This window comes from Pinus tabuliformis, chromosome 1_2, assembly GCF_031772625.1.
Source record: "Pinus tabuliformis cultivar Carrire ecotype Pingquan chromosome 1_2, CPIR1, whole genome shotgun sequence".
NCBI lineage: Eukaryota > Viridiplantae > Streptophyta > Pinopsida > Pinales > Pinaceae > Pinus > Pinus tabuliformis.
The window spans coordinates 461,667,639-461,673,482 of record NC_142298.1 but is presented as its reverse complement, the minus strand read 5'-3'; positions in this window follow the sequence as shown (position 1 = coordinate 461,673,482).

Here is a 5,844-nt window from a genome sequence, read left to right as displayed (position 1 = left end):
TGACAATATATGCTGCAGATGCCAGCCTTTTTCATGAGGCACGCACATTCTAGAAAGCAACAAATAGACACATTCCAAAAAGAAATGACCAAAAACATTTCAAAACATCCAAGCAGCGACCAATGATGTTTCAACAGAAGTTTTAGAAAAGAAAAAGTGCTTTGTCTACATATTCCTTACTACTTGTTTTCCTTTTGTGCATAATTTATGGTTTCCGTTCTCAACCTTCTACATTGTCCAATAATTTACCTGAAAAAAATTCCTATGTATTTTCATTATAATCATATTTCCTTCCTTGTACTTCGTCACGCAACTATTGATTGGTTTTGGCAACTAGAAAATACCCACTCTATGTAAAACGATTAATGACATGGTTTCTTTTTTGCAGTATCTTGATTTCGATCTTAGTAGTGACGACCTTCCGACTATACGTCTTAACACGGGTAGTTGTAGACCTTCTCATGGCCGAGGCTATTAAATAGGACATACAATGGCTATCCCCTAGACTATCCTCTAGAATATATAATAGATTCAAAGTGAGCAACAATATGGACAATACATATTGTAACTTTTTCTTCAACATCTAATAGATTTGAAGTAAGAAGACATATGGACGATACATAGTACATGCCATGCATTATAAAAAAATATTTTATTTCCAAAGATAGCCAAGCCAGTCCAATCGACAACCTGGGCATAGTCGTGGCTCATTTCAACTGCAGTGTTAAGAAAAAAGTATAGGAATCAAATTGTAATCTAGTGTTGGTGTAAATTTGTAAACAATTCAATAATAGACAGAGTCATTACAATCCAACCACATTCAACCCCAATGACGTACATACCTGATAACTGACGTACATAACTAATAAATATGCAGAGGGACCATTATTCCAACAAAAACCTTAATTAAATATTTACTTAAACAATTGCACAGCAAAAAAGTGGAATCAAAATCATTAGAAGGGCATAATTTTTATATGAGCACAAACAAGTGGTACCAATGTTTTACAAAAAAGGTAAAACTCTAAGTTGAGTTGTAAAAAGTCCCTCGAAGGGGCTAGAATTACTCAAATTGAATCATCAAAACTAAGACTCGTCCGTTATACATTCATAATCCATTCTTTATAGACACGGTCGTGGCCAGACATGCCCCAAAACAAAAAAAGAAACCCTTCTATCAATGAGATAATGTGGGAAGAGAATTAATCAAACCCTAATGGTAATAACATAACCCAGAATGTTGCATGAGCATCACTTAACTGAATTTTAGAAATTAATTTATGGAGGAGTAGAGTAACCCAGAAGAACCCAAGTAAGTTGCAGCCGGCACAACCTTAGAAAGGAAAAAATAGAGAAGAATATTCTTGAGTACCTGTGCCTTTAAGAACAAAAAAAAAGATGAACTTAATTAGTGGAAACTATTGGACGACCTTAAATAACAGAAGAAATATATAACAAATTTATAAAAATGATGACCCTTACCTTGGAAGGTCGGCGTGAGCAAGAAAAGGGAAAACAAGAAACCATGTAACGAAGGAACCATAGAGGGTTCGGACAACCCCAGGGAGTAATGCTGAGCTGGGTTCTAGTGTGTAATAGCAAGGAATCATTTTTTTTACCCCCGGAAGGGAGTTTGTAGAGTTGGGTACAAATTTTGACCCTGTCCAACCTGCCATAGAGTAATCAGAAATTACCTTGTAGCTCATGAGAAACAATAAACTAAAAACTAAAAAATTATAGTTCTTGGAATTAAGCATGTCTGAACCCTGAGTGAGCCTTTTTTGAATTACCTGGTTGCAGATAAGCCCCTTGGGTGGGGAAATCAGTCTTGTGATCTGTGGTCAGACCACATCATGCAAATGACTTACCCATTAGGTGAGAAAATCGGGTTGTCACCTTAATCCTATAGAGGCTCATTTCCTTTGTTAGATCTAACCCTAGATGAATGACGATCGACGCGCGGTCTAGGTGTAGCTATACCCAAATTCATCGAGAAGGTTCATGTACTTCGTATAACCTAAGTAACACTCGTTAGACTTACTAACTTCACTAGAAACTTCAATCACAACTGAACTTTCTCTTTCATGATAAAATCAACACGTGTAGGGTGAAGCTCGGTACGTTGGGCATGGATCTTAGTAACAAACCAAGAAATCCTTGGAATGAGAAACTAATTAAATAGTTTATGTAGATTAGTAGGAAATATGTGAAAAATATTGAATTTATTTAATAACCATGGTAAAATTCATTTTTTTTTGTTCTTTTCTCTTTTGAATGCACAGTTAGAGATGTTACAAGTAGAGGGTGATATATATTTCTCAAAATTTGAAGGATGAATAATTGTTGAAATATTAATTTGAAATAATTTAAAAATGTAATTTACAATTACGCAGTTCCAGATTAAATTAGAAATTTGAATTGAATTTTGATCATATTGAGAAGAAAAACCATAAAAAATAAAAGGGTAATATGATGACCCTATATCCCATGATTATGAAAAGAGTGGAGATATGTATGATGGCTCTCTCTAGTTGTATATTTTCCATGGACCGTGTTTGGATTGAACATATGGACATAACAAAAGAGGCCTATCTCACATGAAACTAGCACTTTGCAAACCCTGTGTACTTTGTGCTTTAAGATTGACTTACGCTGGGATATTTATGTTATTGCAACTTTTTTTTAAAATTTAACCTCCTTCCACACATCGCACTCCTCCTATAGGTGTTCCTTTGCACCTCTTGGTGCAATTGCTAGTATTAGCTTTTTATATTTCCTTGTTGCTTATTATTGTATATGTTGCATCAAATTTGTTAAACTATATTAAACATTTATTATTCCTAGTTATGTTAGAAATTTATCATTCTTTTAATGTTTTAATTTTGACAAATATTCATAAATACAAAGAAACGTTGAAAAAAGTGAATATTAATCATTAATGTTATGTTTCATGGGTATAGTTATTTGGTGACTATTAGTTCAAATTTACATTTCAAAAAGGTTTGTATTTAAAAATATTTGATCCATTTTTAGTTGCTTAATAGATTCGCAATTAAAATAAATCTAAACTAATTTAATTATTAATTATAATTGATTACAATTATAAATATATTTAATAATTTTTTTAAATGTTATATCTCTACTATTTTCAAACATTATAAGATCTCTATTATATATATATATATATATATATATATATATATATAATTAATTTAAACTATTATTATTTTAACAAAATCCAAATAATTTAATTATTAATTACAATTGATTACAATTATAAATATATTTAATAATTTTTTTAAATGTTAATATTAAAATATCTCTACTATTTTCAAACATTATAACATCTCTATATTATATATATATATATAATTAATTTAAACTATTATTATTTTAATTATTAATTATAATTGATTACAATTATAAATATATTTAATAATTTTTTTAAATGTTAATATTAAAATATCTCTACTATTTTCAAACATTATAACATCTCTATTATATATATATAATTTAAACTATTATTATTTTAACAAAATCCAAATAATAAACATTATCACATCTCTGCCCTGCAAAATAATTCTGCCCTCCAAAACATAGCGTCTAAGGACGTGTTAGAAATTCCATTTTCGCCCATAGTCAATTTTTGTTGGGCGGAAATACTGTTCAACTTTTGAGAGGTTGAGGGTTGACTGGTCAGATTGACTTGTGAAGGAAGCAGGCATGAAACGATTGAAATTTTGTTTTCCACGAAATGACAGAAATTAAATTGATTAGTTGAAAGCGGAGATTAAAAAATTATTATGAAGGTCGTGTCAATTAAATTTAAACTACTTATATGTTGCTTTACTAAATTGATGAAATTGCTCCCTTCATTGAAAACGAAGTTTGAACTGTGGAAATCGACATTCAACTATTTTTAATTGAGGTATATCTTGCTAAACGACTTGCTCCCTTCATTAAACTGCAACCTGTTCAATTTAAAAATAATTAATTGAAAACGAAGTTTGAACTAATAATATAAATGTGGGTATCATATTAAGACTGTACACGTCCTGGAAAGCCTTTGAAACAAGAAGAAAAATTGATTGAAAAGTGTTTGTTCACTGGAGCCAGAAAATTGACATTTCATAAAGTTGTTTTTTACTATTATTATTATTATAATACTGGTTACAGGAAGTGTATAAGGTATAGTATTCAGTTTTACATGTGCATTGATTATTTATTAATTCTCTTTGACCAAAAGAATTTTGCAAGTCTTCCCTAATTTAATATTAATTGAATTTTATTTATTTTTTATAATGATTAAATTTATTTATTTAAAATGTGATTGGTTCAATTTTTATATTTTTTATTTTCTCATCATTATTTAGGTACAAATTTGATTAATAAAAAAATTTAATTATGATACTGCCCAAAATAAAAGAGTACCGTGTCACCTTATTTTATATAGCAACTCTACGATTAATTTAATAAAGTTGTCATGTCATTCTATATCGCGGCTCTGTGATTAATTTAATAAAAGTTTTATGAGGGAGCTTTTATAATAGAGGGCTTACTTCATTCTATATCCCAACTCCGCCATTAATTTAATAAAAGTTTTATGATGGAGCTTGAGCTTTTATAATAGAGGGCTTACTTCATTCTATATCCCAACTTCGCCATTAATTTAATAAAAGTTTTATGATGGAGCTTTTATCTTCTCGCACGCCCTAAGTATTTAATGGTAGCCTCCTCCAACCCCACCCGCACCAAGCCCTAAGACCCGTGACGTTGTAGTTTAGTTAACCATCCCTTAAAATAATAAAATAGGTTATACAAATACCCAAAACTTCGTTCACCTCGTCACACGATCATATTGTTTGCCCAACTTGGGCGCACCTCGTCGTAACCAAGTCGCCACACGCGGGCGCCTCCACACGAGTCACACCTCCGTTCACAATCTCAACACTTCATTGATTCCATCATACACAACTTCCGCGTTTGCCTCTGCACAACGGGCAGGCGCTCACCCGAGCTACCCAAGAACCTGTGCACAATCACCCAACTGCACACAACCGGGCGTTCACGCCTTCAACCGTGCACCTTTGCACAACCGGGCGCCCTCGCCTTCCCCCGTGCATGCCTTGCACAATCGGGCGCCCACACCTTACCCGTGCACGCCTTCTCTTTGACCGGCGGGTGACCTCTACCCGCACCCTCACCCAAAACCAAGACAGTGCGTTCTTCTTCGTGCAACCTCACCCAAGGTTGGGCGCATCGCTGTTCTGCATCTTTCCCTTTATTGTTGCGGCTACCCTTTATCCTACGCACTTCTCCTCGTTGGATGAGCGAAGATGTGATGCCAAATGAGCTCTGTGCCTTGTTAACTTATACGAGTGGTAGGGCGAGGTCTTGGCTACCCAGCCGACCTGCCCACGCCCTCAACTCCATCGAAAATACACTTAAATGCATGTTGGCCTTCGTTCAAACACCCACAAGTATAGGTTGACCTTGCTACATTTGTAAGTTTGCTACTTGGTTGCGAAACACAAACTAAGTAGGATAAGTGGAATGTTAGGCGTAGTATACAATCGTAAGTATTGGTGAAAAGAAAACGATTGGTAGTGCCACACCTCACTATAAGCGGTTGAAAGACTACCACAGGTGTAGGGGCGTCGACGCTAGAGCCCCGATAGTATTTCAACTGCGCTTGGCGAGGTGCGGCACCACCAAACACTTTCTTTTCACCAATACTTATGTTCGTGGACTATGCCTAACCACTTATCCTACTTACTTTGTGTTTCGCAACCAAGTAATTATTAATGTTTCCTTTATACCAATGAACACCCATACACATTCATT